This window comes from Mya arenaria, chromosome 8 (genome assembly GCF_026914265.1).
Source record: "Mya arenaria isolate MELC-2E11 chromosome 8, ASM2691426v1".
Classification (NCBI taxonomy): domain Eukaryota; kingdom Metazoa; phylum Mollusca; class Bivalvia; order Myida; family Myidae; genus Mya; species Mya arenaria.
The window spans coordinates 11216040-11231284 of NC_069129.1; the positions used below are offsets into that span (position 1 = coordinate 11216040).

The 15245-nt window shown below is 35.6% G+C and overlaps 1 long non-coding RNA gene across 6 annotated transcripts; it reads right to left on the minus strand.

The window, feature by feature from the left end:
- Positions 1 to 7081: 7081 nt before the first annotated feature.
- Positions 7082 to 15045, minus strand: LOC128242776 (uncharacterized). 6 transcript variants are annotated; one of them, XR_008262711.1, is made up of 7 exons: positions 14934 to 14948; positions 14630 to 14653; positions 12744 to 12831; positions 10874 to 10956; positions 10362 to 10483; positions 9863 to 9975; positions 7082 to 7247 (listed from the first exon to the last, which is right to left on the minus strand). It is a non-coding gene; the product is annotated as an uncharacterized LOC128242776 (long non-coding RNA). The 6 variants fall into 6 exon arrangements; XR_008262709.1 differs by having other exon boundaries at positions 14615 to 14653; XR_008262707.1 differs by having other exon boundaries at positions 12744 to 13924; positions 14630 to 15045.
- Positions 15046 to 15245: the final 200 nt, after the last annotated feature.

The following is a 15245-nucleotide window of genomic DNA, read 5'->3' on the forward strand; positions in this document are numbered from 1 at the left end:
GTTATGCACAAATCTTTGCCAGTAATTTTTACCATGCACCCGGCTGGACCCGGCATGCGCTTTTCAACTTAACGCGCGAACGGGAACCGGGATATGTTTACCTCGTGACTGGTACCCGTCCGCGCGAAGAGCAAAATCGCGCATGCCGGGTTCGGCCCATGTGCATACTCAAAAGTACTGGCGAAGATCTGTGAGTCGGTATATAAACAGTATTCTTGGCAGAGTTATTAAAGAAAATTGCGAACACGCGTCTAGTTTGTGCCTGTTGAGCGATTACACCTTGAAGATAACTTCATTCTAAACATGCATGCAACGTATACAGCTGTTTTATAAAAAAATAACTTGTAGATTGAACTCCGTCCATACATATCTCTTAAACGACCGAAAGTGGATTATTTGTTTATTATGTGTATCACAGTGTACTAGAACACATTATTTATGATGTTCAGTCCAAGAGACCACCCTATGGACCAATCGCTCGAATCAGGTAGCTCGACTGGCCAAAAATGCTCTCCAAATACCAAGTAACTGTGGCCTAAGTGGGATGCTTTCGGTGGATTTTTTCAGTCATGTCAGTATATTGATGATGTTGGATTTTGTTTGAACATGTATTCGTAATTGCATTACCACCCTTACCAATTGAATTGCATCTGTGGGGTAATTGAGTGACGCGGTTCCATAGAAATTGATTCAGCCAGGTTCTTTGTTGAGAACAGATGGATATGACAATAACAAAACGGACATTTGTACTTAACGCATTAAGTAAAATGATAAATTAAATATATTAAACCTTGGACCTCTTCTATGTTATTTTGACTTATTGAAAACTATTAAATAAGTGCTGAAAAACATACGAAGATTACATGATCACCTCTACGAATGCTACGTCATACACGTATGTGTGCTTTCTAGAACCTTACAGGGCGTAGTCAGTGCGTGATTTACGTGATACAAGTATGTGTGCTTTCTAGAACCTAACAGTGCGTAGTCGGTATGTTATTTACGTGATACAAACATGTGTACTTTCTAGAACCTAACAGTGCGTAGTCTATGTGTTATTTACGTGATACAAGTATGTGTGCTTTCTAGAACCTAACAGTGCGTAGTCAGTGTGTTATTTACGTGATAAAAACATGTGTACTTTCTAGAACCTAACAGTGCGTAGTCAGTGTGTTATTTACGTGATACAAACATGTGTACTTTCTAGAACCTAACAGTGCGTAGTCAGTGTGTTATTTACGTGATACAAACATGTGTGCTTTCTAGAACCTAACAGTGCGTAGTCGGTGCGTGATTTACGTGATACAAGTATGTGTACTTTCTAGAACCTAACAGTGCGTAGTCGGTGCGTTATTTACGTGATACAAACATGTGTACTTTTTTGAACCTAACAGTGCGTAGTCGGTGTGTTATTTACGTGATACAAGTATGTGTGCTTTCTAGAACCTAACAGTGCGTAGTCGGTGTTTTATTTACGTGATACAAACATGTGTACTTTCTAGAACCTAACAGTGCGTAGTCAGTGCGTGATCTACGTGATACAAACATGTGTACTTTCTCGAACCTTACAATGCGTAGTCGCTGCGAGATTTACGTGATACAAATATGTGTACTTTCTCGAACCTTACAGTGCGTAGTCAGTGTGTGATTTACGTGATACATATATGTGTATTTTCTCGCACCTTACAGTGCGTAGTCAGTGAGTGGTTGTCGTCATTTATGTATGTGTTCTTTCCAGAATCTTACAGTGCATAGTCAGTGTACGAATTACGTGATATAAGCACGTGTACTCTCTCGAAAATTACAGTGCGTCGTCGGTGTTTGATTTATGTAATAAAAGCATGTGTACTTTCTAGAACCTTACAGTGCGTAGTCGGTGCGTGATTTACGTGATACAAGTATGTGTACTTTCTCGAACCTTACAGTGCGTAGTCGGTGCGTGATTTACGTCATACAAGCATGTGTACTTTCTCGAACCTTACAGTGCGTAGTCGGTGCGTGATTTCCGTGATATAAGCATGTGTACTTTCTCGAAAATTACAGTGCGTCGTCGGTGTTTGATTTATGTAATAAAAGCATGTGTACTTTATCGAACCTTACAGTGCGTAGTCGGTGCATGATTTATGTAATAAAACATGTGTACTTTCTTGAACCTTACAGTGCGTCGTCGGTGCGTGATTTACGTCATACAAGCATGAGTACTTTCTCGAACCTTACAGTGCGTAGTCGGTGCGTGAGTTACGTGATACAAGCACGTGTACTCTCTCGAAAATTACAGTGCGTCGTCGGTGTTTGATTTATGTAATAAAAGCATGTGTACTTTCTCGAACCTTACAGTGCGTAGTCGGTGTGTGATTTACGTGATACAAGCACGTGTACTTTCTCGAACCTTACAGTGCGTAGTCGGTGCGTGATTTACGTGATATAAGCATGTGTACTTTCTTGAACCTTACAGTGCGTAGTCGGTGCGTGATTTACGTGATACAAGCATGTGTACTTTCTCGAACCCTACAGTGCGTAGTCGGTGCGTGATTTACGTGATACAAGCATGTGTACTTTCTCGAACCTTACAGTGCGTAGTCGGTGCGTGATTTACGTGATACAAGCATGTGCACTTTCTCGAACCTTACAGTGCGTAGTCGGTGTGTGATTTACGTGATATAAGCATGTGTACTTTCTCGAACCTTACAGTTCGTAGTCGGTACGTGATTTACGTCATACAAGCATGTGTACTTTCTCAAACCTTACAGTGCGTAGTCGGTGCGTGATTTCCGTGATACAAGCACGTGCACTTTCTCGAACCTTACAGTGCGTAGTCGGTGCGTGATTTACGTGATACAAATTCCTACTATATTTTCTCTGTACTGCCTATATCGTTTATTCCTACAAAATGTACTTCGTGCAATGTACAATATCTTATCCGTGTATTGATATATAAAGCCTGTATGGAAACGGAACATATACAGATGAGAGGCAAAACCTACCCAAATCACATCGAGAGAAAAGCAAATGCACGATGGCTAAAATAATAAGCTGAATAATGGCAAGAAAGACGTAAAAGGAGAACTAACTAAACAAAGACTCAGTCATATAAAAGGCTCAGACATTTTAAAACTAGACGTAAGTTGATATGGAATTATACAATTAAAAATTAGTGCGCATATTTAGAGATAGAAACATCCATATGAAATGATCAGGAATAGTTTGGGTACGTATTATTTCCCATAAGTTTTGAATGAATTGATACTAGTACTGCATTCGAGTACCAATGGACTTTCGGATCCTAAAAGCTAGGAATAACTCCCCTTATTTTTAAGCATTATTGGGGCAAAGCCACTTATTCTAAAGCAAACTTCCAATTGATTCTTTGGCCAAGTCCCTTATTCTAAAGTATTATTAGGGCAAAGTCACGTTTGCTTAGCATACTCGGGACAAACCCCATTATGCTAAAGCATACTCGGAAGACCTCCCTTAATTCTAAAGCATTATTGGGTCAAAGCCACATATTCTAGAGCATACTCAGGGCAAAGTCACTTATGCTGAAGCATTCTCGGAACAAAATCCCTTATGCTAAAGCCTACTCGGAATAAAGCCCCTTATTCTAAAGCATACTGCTTCCCGCTTAGTTACTGGCCAATTAAACCTTTAACGAATGTATTACAAAATGATAAACTATGCTTTGACAGACATTGGAATAGAAGATAAAGGAAAACTCAGTTCTCCTAAACAAATAAGTTGCTGTTAATACAAACAGTTGTTTGAATGGCGTTAAAAATAGAACGTGGTAGTTCCAGCTTTACCAGTTTTTGTAGCATGTATTACTATTCTGTTAAAAATGTAGAGAAGCGGGCATTACTAAACGTCCAACATAGAAACTTCGTTCGTACACACAAAAGATGAGAAAACAACGGGATGCAGATAAAGCGAAAATTTTAAAAAAGAGTAAATTATGTATAGATATGGAGAAAAATAAGTGGTGCGTTTAGTTTAACAAATTACGTTTATAAGCTTAAAGATATATGGAGGTAATAGTAGAATAGACTATTTTGAATAACGCTATATATTTTATTGTTGTGGATATCTTCATAATTTGAATGACAATGAGAAAGAAGCAAGTATGAACAAGATTAAAAAGAACAGAAATGCTACATTAAAGAACATGGGAAAGATACAAGAAATAGCACCACCACTATACAGAGAAGAGTTCGAACAGATCGATTTCATCAAATAATTTTTGAACAAAGAAAATAATATCTCGCTCACCGCACACGGCCTCGACAAAAGACTGCACAGACTTAATATTGGATATTCCATTCTTAATATATTGGAAAGATAGTTGAAGTTAAGAAATATACACAGTCCAAAAACCTATACAGAAAAGAACAATGAATGAATTCACCTAGATGTGTTAAGTTTTGTTCAAGGCAATATAATGTTTCTCGTTTTGAGGGGTTTAAAAATTATGTAAGTTGAACAGTTCAGTCTTATGTCTTTTTGGTGTTTTGTAGTACCACTGAATAAAGTAAATTATGCAGCATTTATTAACGTCCTTTGATAATTCAATGAATTATGTCTCTCTGATTTTTCTGGCAAACATAATCGCCAATGATTTGTAGTTTTTGCTCGTCGCTTTTGATTCTGTTAAAGGTCTTAGTTCACCTGTTCAAGCGTTCATTATGTCCTCTAAAGAAGAACAGTTTAGGGCTGCAATGCTTTTTATTTCGTCTTAAAAAGCTGATAATTTGATTGCTGTAAGTTTTTAGCGTACACACATGTTTTTTCATAATAAATTAATGGCTTTCATCACTAGTACGATCATTTGAAATCTCCATAATATATTAATCTCAATTATATAAATTTCGTTACTAGGCTATACTGAGCGGCCCTATTTACACACAAAAAAACCTCATTTATGAATTAATGTACAATTAATTACCAATCTAAACCCCTTTTTAACTAATCAGAAAATCGTCGATGTGCACCAGTCAATTGTAACCACGGCCCCCAGGTCCAGGGAATAGCGGGGACTTTGACTTTCGATCCAGCCAACCCCGGCTAAAATCCCCGCCCTGCGGGGACGAACAGATGTTTAAATCCCCGCCAAATGCTCCCGCACCCCAGGGGTCCTAGGTCAGGCCCATTCCTCGCTATATTTAAAGCGAAGACAAAGCCATCGCATTCACCCGGCACTGCGGGGCCACCTGAAAGGAAAAAAAACGGCCCATTTCCCAAGCTATCCCCGGTATACCCCCGGACCTGGGGGGCGTGGTTACAATTGACTGGTGCATTACGGTCACCATTCTCTTAAAAACAAAGCACAGTCTATGTGTTGTATCAATCTAAACAACATACCTTATATGGCCAGCGAATCTCACCCTAGAACCTTGCAATGCACAAACCCCTTGTTCCTGATCCGACACAAACAATCTTCGTCGTGCTTATGAAGATATCATTGTAAGAAATTATATATATATAGGGCATTTCTCATGATAAACGAGTCATATGTAGGTTGTTCTAAATTAACTACCCATTTCACTGATAATATCGTACCCTTATGATGCTCATATGATGCTCATATGATGCTCATAATCTTAAGCGATTATATTTTGATATGAATCTGATTACAGGTTGTCGTAATATTATCCGATCACCGTCTTAGTCAGCTGCTACGATGCAAAATTTTCATTTCTCACCTATCATATTTCAAAGCGTGCATTTCAGTCGCCAAATATATAAAACTTAAACATTGAGTTCTGCCTGAAATAATTATTTATTGTATTGCAAGTTACTAGTAGTATAAAATTTGGACTTTCGCGGCCATTTTGTTTGGTGGTGCGGTGGTTCTGTCGGTGGTTCCATTGTTTACGCATGCGCAAGTTTGAAATTGACTTTTGCGGCCATTTTGTTTGGTGGTGCGGTGGTTCTGTCGGTGGTTCCATTGTTTACGCATGCGCAAGTTTGAAATTGACTTTCGCGGCCATATTTAGCGATTTCGCGCGTTAGCGGTCATATTTGGCGATTTCCCGCTTTTAGCGGTTATGTTTAGCCATTGTTTAAAATCCAAGACAAAGGGTCATTGTTTAACTGGGTCTCCATTGATTATCAGTATTAATCTTTTTGCGATTGAAGTTGGCAGCCATTGTTTTACCGGCTAATATGAGTTATAATTTGACACCATATGACTCAAACAGGAGAATGTTTGATTCCTTTTGGGATGAGAATGGTAATATGTTACCCTGGAACGATAGTGAAGCTCGTTGTATATATTTGTGGGTTAAGGAGAGTCATCAGAAAATGGTAACTCTTTTAAGACAAACTAACAATTTTCAAACCATAGTTGATCAGTACAATAGCCATCAACAGATTGAAGAATATCCGGATAGATGTAAATTCATTCCCTTTTTAACCGCATATACAGGACTTAAAGACGAGCCCATAGTACGAGAATAATCAACGTCCAAGACATTTTTTTTTTTTTGGATTGTCAATAGTGGTATATAACAAACCGAACAAATTGGATATTGTAAGTCTGTGCTTTAACAGTTGTCTAAAGTGTTTAAAAAATACAAAAAATGGCTCAAGCTCAGATACGTTTTTCTAACGAGTTGCAGACATATTTGAGAGGTTTTGCATTTGAAAATGTCTCTTGGTCACCAATAAGAAGGGAAATTACATGCACACTTGGTAACAAATTTGTCATAGTTGTGAAAGAGAGACAGCGACGCATTAAAATAATATTTAAAAAGGGTCACCAAAGTTTTCAATTACCATTTGATATTTTTGAAACTCTCTGTGATATGAAGGAAAGTGTTCAGTTATTGGCTTCATTCTTACACGGACAGTCGAAATGACAACTTCAAAACTATTAGAGTTTGAATATAGTTCTCCAAGCATGCTATTCTTTCAAGACAGACTTAAAACGTTCGACATGTGGCCACCTCAAATAGAACCAAACAAGTTCCAATTATCTTCAGCAGGATTTTATTATACTGGCAGAAATGACACAGTAGAGTGTTTTTCTTGCGGTTTGCGATTACATCAGTGGCAGAAAGGAGACGAGTCGTTGTTAGAACATAAAACACATTCTCCAAGTTGTTTATTTTTGAACATAATTGGACATCATAAAAACGACATTGTATGGCAGCATAAGGACACCCGATCTTCGTCCTCCAATGACTCATCCCGAGCACCATGGACGTGGACCGAACCTCTGGCGGGTTTTCAATATGGCGATATCCCCGGATGATCTGAAAATTCAAATTTGAATTTTTCCGTTACCATATGTAACTATAAAAGACATACAACACAGCACAAACATTCAGTGTTTCGTCGACATTTGGTGTGATCATATCGCAGCAGAAAAACTTAACATGGATTGCAGTGAACTATCTCAAAATATTTATGAAAATGAACATTGTGACTCCAAAACGAATGTTATGGACACTACAGAGATTTATACTCCAGTTTCTACAAGTGTCGCGCTAATGAATTCATACTTTGACTTTGTATATGCGAAGGCACTGTGTGAGGTTATGGGTATGGTGACTAGACAACTTTGCTATGGTTGCCAGATGGATCTCCCATCTCAAAAAGATCACGATTGTATCATGGATACAGACCCTGATGATGATGAGTATAAAATAGAACGTTACTTTAGTGACATGCTAAACGCAGTTAATGAAAAAAATATACTACAAAGTTGGGAAGAAATTGTGCGCATTTCAAACATTTCCTCTGAAATGATTGATTTACACAAACATTTTTAGAGAGCAATGACTATCTGCAGATAATAAAAACCGAGCGGTGGTGTGAAAAAATGAAAAGAATGGTGTTGACAATCAATCGCATTGAAGATCGACTGTTTCGTCCACCACGTTGAGCAAAAGAATATTTACAACACAACAAAATGGACATATTATGCAATGTTGTATGTGTTTTACTGCATTTTTCTTCAAAAAAAGAATTCATGAGAAATTAAGAACTCTGGCATTGTGTGGCGTAAAATGATTTGTTATATTTTTTACTTCACGAATTTCCTTTTTGCATGTTTCAAATAAATATTTAATTCACTTTATGTACATGTATGTCATTGTATGTATATGCTTGTATGATCATATGCTGACTTATTTTATACATGTTTAGTTTCAAATAAATGTATTTATATCTGTACATGTTTTCATTTCCTTGCTTTAGTTTAATTAACAACCCATGTGTCCCATAATATAAACTACTAACAAGGATGATCATGTTTAATCATGGATAAAACGCAGAAGGAACATATCCTATCACAATATTATTTCGATTCTAAAAACGCAGGCAGCTTTTTGGGTGCAAAAAAGTTACACAGGATATTAAACCAAAACTATCCAAGAGTATTTACTACTTATTTCATAGAGAAATGGCTCAACAATCAAGATTCGTATGCCATTCAACGTCAGGCGAGACATACATATAAAAGACCACGTGTTGAAGTGGCGGGTATGAACGATCAGGGTGATGGATTTAATGGCAGTTGATAACATTGCTAAATACAATGATGGAGTTAAATACCTACTCATTGTTATAGATATATTTTCACGTTTTCTATCCGTTCGACCCTTAGTTAATAAAAAATCTAACACGGTATTGTTAGCAATCAAGGATATTCTTAGTGTTCATAAGTTTAAAAAGTTAAGAACGGACCGAGGTTCTGAATTTATCAATCGTGAATTAAAAGCGTTTATGCAAAAGAAGAGAGTTTACTTGTTTAATACACAAAGCACCGCTAAAGCAAACTATGCAGAGCGAGTCATTCGTACCCTTCGTGGTATGATCTTTAGAATGTTAAGATATCAGCGAAATTATAGATATATAGATCACCTTCAAGATATTGTAAAAAGTTACAATAATTCCCCTCATCGGAGTTTGGATGGATTAGCACCAAGTGATGTTACAAAGAAAAACGAGACACAACTTTGGAGTAAAATGTATCTAAAACCTAAAAAATTCCCCAAAACGCCTCCTCGCTTTAACTATAAAATTGGTGATTTGGTTAGATTAAGTTACACAAAACATCCCTTTAGAAGAGCTTATCAACAACAATATACTACAGAAGTTTTTAAAATAAAGAGCAAGATTTTCAAACAAGGTTTTCCATTGTATAAGATCATAGACTTGAATAAAGAACCAATATCAGGTTATGTGAATCAAAATGAAATAATTCCTGTTGATAAAGATGCAGACAGTCTTTGGTATGTTGATAAAGTTTTAAAAAAGAGAAAAGTCAAAGGGAAATTAGAGTATTTTGTTCGATGGGAAGGATTTCCAAAATCATTTGATAGCTGGATTGATGCAGATCAAGTTCAAGAACAATAATAATGGAACGTTATGTGTTTGTGAGAGACAATGAAAGTAATCACATCTTCACCGAGAACAAACCCTATAACTTCAAAGTGCAGTTAAAATTACCTCTATCTTTTAATGGTTACTGGAAGGTTGCTTTGTGTGAAATAAGTATAAAAACTGATCCTAAAGCAAGAAGAAAAACTGTAGATAATACCTTATTTATTAACTCAAACGTTTGCAAAGAAAGCGTTGTTGACGGAGGTGAACGTCCCTTATTGAGAAGAACAGAGAAAAACGAAGAAAATGGTTGGAATTATGTGTTAGAATCTCCTTTTTATTTACCCTTAAACCGATCAGAATTCCAAGAGATTGATTTCAGTATAAAAACTGTGGAAAACGAGTATGCTTCATTCGTAAGTTCACCAGTGCATCTCACACTTCATTTTAAGCGATATCCATTTTACCCCAAATATGAATCAATCTAAGTTGTATGTACCGAACCCACAAATGTGGATAGACTATTTCAAAAATAACAAACCTCAAGTTGGGAGGGGATTTGCCATTCCACACAAGTCGAAGATGGGAAGTAATGGTATGACAATCAGCACAGTTTCCCCATCGGAACAGACAGTAAACCAGGCGAAAAGTGAGCTGAAACGAGATGGTTTAAATACTTCAGAAATGTCAACCCTTGTTCATAAATTATCCAAACCTTCAGAAGTAACACATCGTGTAAACAGCGCGAGAAAAAAACAGTTCAGAAACAGGAGTAAACAAACTAAACCGAAAAAAGGACAGAAGTCTACAAGAAAAAATAAAAAAAATGAAAATAAACCTGTAAAAAACAATCAAAAATCAAGAAAAGGTGTAAAAGCAAGCAAAAAAGTGGACAATAAATGGAAAATTGATAAGAAAGCGAGAAATAATTCGAAGAAATCTATAACAACGTGGGATATATTTGGTTCATAAAATGTCTTATTTCACAAAAGACGGATTGTCTGAAGGTGTTCCGAATGAATTACTACTATTTGACTTACCTCCTACACAAGTTGCGGTGAATGATGTCCATTATCAAGAGATTCGTCCAATATCCCAAGTGTCGGATGATACTCCCATTGAGTTTCAAATCAGTGGTCAGAATTCGATGGACTATCTCGATCTGAAAGATACACAGTTATGTGTGAAACTAAAAGTAACTAATCCAGATGGATCTAACTTAAAATCGGGTGAGAAGGTGGGACCTGTGAATTTGTTCTTGCAGGCATTATTTTCAATTATAGAAGTGACTCTACAAAACAAGGCGGTTATATCATCTAATTACAATCCATATATAGCCATGTTTAATACTTTACTATGTAATGGAAAAGATGCTTCATTTTCTCAATTGTCTTCTCAACTATTCATAAAAGATGACAATGATCACCTAGAAGACTGTGATCCTAGTGGAGCAAACAATGGATTGTTTTTACGGGCAAAATATATAACAGAATCAAAAACTTTAGAGTTGCAAGGGCCTATATATCACAGTTTATTTACTATTAAACGGTACCTGTTAAACCAAGTGGATGTTAATGTGAAGTTGTATCGTAGTTCTCCAGCATTCTGTCTAAGTTCTGGCGAGACATCCCCAAGCTATAAAGTAAACATTACAGATAGTTATCTTTTAGTAAAAAAAGTTAGAGTCAATCCAGCTCTCATTGTTGCTCACTCTGAGATGTTAAAGATCAACACAGCAAAGTATCCATTTGATAGACTTGAATGTCGGTTATAAACCATTGCTGCAGGAAGTACGGTGTTTACGTGGGATAACTTATTTCAAGGACAAAAACCAAATACAATTGTCGTAGCCTTTGTTAGATCAGCAGCAATTTCGGGAGATTATAAATCAAATCTATTTTGATTTCCTAAACTGTGACATTAGGAGTATTTGCCTTTATGCTGATGGGGTTCCAGTGTGGGGTAATCCACTAAAAACAAATTTTAATAATTTAAATGGAGAAAGTTTTATGAGAGTATACGCAAATATGTTTCTAACAAATGGAATGTGGAATAAAGATGCTGGACTTGATATAAACAGAGAAGACTTTGCACGCACATCCTGTATTTTTACATTTCAATTAGAGCCAAAGTTTTCTGATGAAGCATTTCTATCTCTAATAAAAACAGGAAATGTGCAATTAGAGGTTCAATTTGGAACGGCTTTATCTACCGCAACAAGCTGTATTGTGTATAATAGTTCTCCTGGATTTTTTAAAATTAACGCTCAGAGAGACATAATAACAGAATGAATACATCACAGCTTCAGTGTTGTATAGACTGTGATCCAATGTTGCAAAAAACAATTTTGGGGGTGTTTGCGGCTGATCAACTACCAAACGACTTGGTATTTCCATGTGGTTTTATTGCCAATACAGACAATCATTTCATGGAAGGAAGACATTGGTGTACATTTTACTTCCCAAATTCAACCACTATCGATTATTTTGACAGTTATGGGAAACCAATTGACTATTTTAACACTTATTTTCTGAAATATGCTTCTTATTTTTCAACTGTTATCACAAATTCGAGACAGCTACAAAGTAATTACAGTGATGTTTGTGGCATGTATTGTTTGTTTTTCTTACTACAACGAACAAATGGTGTATCTTTTTATGACATTGTACATAGTTTTTTCAATGATTATGACTGTAATGATTTACTTGTATATAACTTCGTTAGAAATATGTTTCCATATTGTTCGCAAAATGGTTGTTTCAAAAACCAAACATCTAGATCACTAATAAAGTAGTGTATTTAAATGGTTTTTGTTTGTATTCTATTTATTGTGTTCTCTGTTATCAACAAGTGTAGATCATGTTGGATGCATTAATTAAATTTGAATGCCCTGCCACTTGTATTGTGGCAGGAACAAGTGGAAGTGGAAAGTCAACCTTTCTATTTGAGTTGTTTAAAAATGCAAACTCTATGTTTACCATGATTCCGAAAAAGATTATATATCGTTATTCTACCTATCAATCCTTATTTGATGATATGAAAGAACATGTGGAAAATATTGAATTTTTTGAAGGTTTACCAACTAAAGACGATATGGACATGTGGACTATGGAAACTGACTTCAAAATATTAGTGATTGATGATTTAGCACAAAAAGCTTCACAAAGTGTAGATATTGTCAACTTATTCACCATTTATAGTCATCACCATAATTTTTCAGTCTTTTTCGTAGTGCAAAATTTATTTACAGGAGGAAAATATTTTCGAACTATTAGTCTAAACAGTCATTATTTTGTGTTGTTTAACAATCAGAGAGATAAATTACAAATTCAAGCATTAGCCAAACAAATGTTTCCCGGTGAAACGCATTATTTTATGGATGCCTATAGAAAAGCCACAAACAAGAAATATATTATAGTTACCTTCTGGTGGATGTAAGTCCACATTCTAACCCGTTATATAAACTTCGTACAGACATCTTTCCATATCAAACCCCCATTGTATTTCTACCTGAAAAGGAGAAAAATGGAAGATAAACTACAGAAGGAGAGACATTTTTTAAAATTTATGATCAACACCAATGAAAAACAACAAACAATGTTGATAAAAAACTTAACAAAATCTCAATTGGCTGCACTTATAGAGGTGATTTACAATGCTATCAGGGGAAATCTTGTCATTCCAGAAAAGGATAAAAAGAACTTGAAACGATATAGACATGTCATACGTAAAGTAATATCCAAAAGACTCTCTTAAAAAAGGAGGAAAGCCATTCTGTTAAAATATTTCAAACAGTTTTTAGCGTTAATTAAACCCAGTGAATCATGGCTCAAGAATTAGTGTTAATTCCTAAATCAAAGTATGAATACTTACTCTCTAAATGTGATGGAAGTTTACAAAACAGTCAACCTTTTAAAAACAATAACATGGTATTACAACAAAACGGTAAGAACTCACAGAAAAGGTTGACTCAAAATGGCGGGAAGTTACAGAAAAAATCAATTCAAAATGACGGAAATTTACAGAAAAGACTAGTCGTGAAACGTTTAAACAAGTTTTTTGAAAAACCTAAAAAAAATAAGAAAAAAAATGAGAATCTCAAAGAAATAAAGTCAAAACAAAACAAAAGGGGAAAAACAAAGATAATTAACAAATTGAAATGGATTCCCTATAGTATTTGAAATTCAAATGTTTAAAATTCAAATGTTTGGCGAACTTTTTTCCCGCCAAATTCACATTTTGGTGGAATATTTTCCCACCAAAACATTTGACAAACTAGTTCATTTACTATTGAGTTTCCGAGTTAGTAACATTCTTTAAGTTTTTACAGAAGGAAGAAATTGATACTTTTGAACCAGAGGATGGATCTAAGGGGTATATTCTAGAAGTAGATCTAGAATATCCAAAACATTTACATGACAGTCATAACGACTACCCATTAGCTCCGGAACGTAAATTCACACCCAATGAAAAATTATCTCCTTATGCTCAACATGTGTTGAAACATTTACACAACAGTGAGGAACTTCCACCCAGAGCAAAGGTGGAAAAATTACTCACCACTTTAGAAAACAAACATAATTATGTACTTCACTATCGCAACCTGCAACTGTAGTCTAAAATAATAGACGTGTTATACGGGATTCTTCCAATCCCTAACGTCTAAACGGGAATGTGCAAAAAACGGGGGTGTTTTAAAAATATTGAAATTCTCTTAAGTGAAGTATTTTATGGTTGAAATTGATCATAAAGAGTTATTTTCATATTTTACCATGTAAGTGAAATGTTATTTTGCACTAAACAAGCATTTCATGCATTAAAACAAGTTGTTTACCTTTCCAACAAAACGAAAGTTGACTGACACTGACAACAATTATGCGAAGGGGGACAACTCGTTACAATCGTAAGAACTCGGCCTCCTCCGACAAAGCTTCGAGAAAGACCTCGTTATACAATCGTAACAACTCGGCCATGGCCGAAATGTTCCGAGCGATTTAAAACTCTGCCCTGAAGCCTTGCAGGTGCCCTTCATGTATATATCGTTATGTTTTGACAGAATGAAATGAAGAAAAGCCGTCAAACTCATAATTATAAGTTGGATATTTATTTTTTGTGTACGGAAATTATGTAAAATAACATTATCTGGTAATATTTCTTGTTTTTATGATATTTTATAGACGCTATATGCTTTAACCCGGAATCCTGATCGGAACAACTACCCACTTTTGATACTAAACAATTTGTACGTGAAGGATTTGCCATATCAAAAATCTAAAAAAATCCGTCAACGTACAATTATTTGGACTACCTGCAACTGTATCTCCAACTCGGTCTAAAATTGAAAAAAATACATAAAGTATTAGAGTTCCAACAAGAGGCTTTCATGAAACCCTACGTTGAGTTCAACACCAAAATGCGATAACAAGCCAAGACTGCTTTCGAGAAGAACTTCTTCAAACTCATGAACAACTCGGTCTTCGGTAAGGTTGTTGTTTTTTGTTGGTTTTTTTTGTTTGTTTTTTTGGGGTTCGTGTTAATTATTACATTGTTATCATTTTTGTATGATCTGCCCGTATGTAATTTATACAATAAATTTATTGTCACTTCCATACCACTAATACTTATCTACAAAAACAACTGTTCAATAATTGTCAGGCGTAGTTTCACTTTTTGGTATTTCATTCATCTTCAATCAGACGCTTACAAGTGCTCATGTACAATTAGGAACCTAAAGTAAAACTGACCAAAACTAACTACCGGCAAGTAAAAAGTGTATTTTTCGGTCCCATTTTCATATCCCTCATCCAAAACACAGGTATCTAAGATAACGACGGATACCATCATAAAAACATATATTGAGCAGTTCAGAGTAAAGATTAACATGATGAAAAGTTACTTACCAAAAATTTTGTTTACTTTCAGGA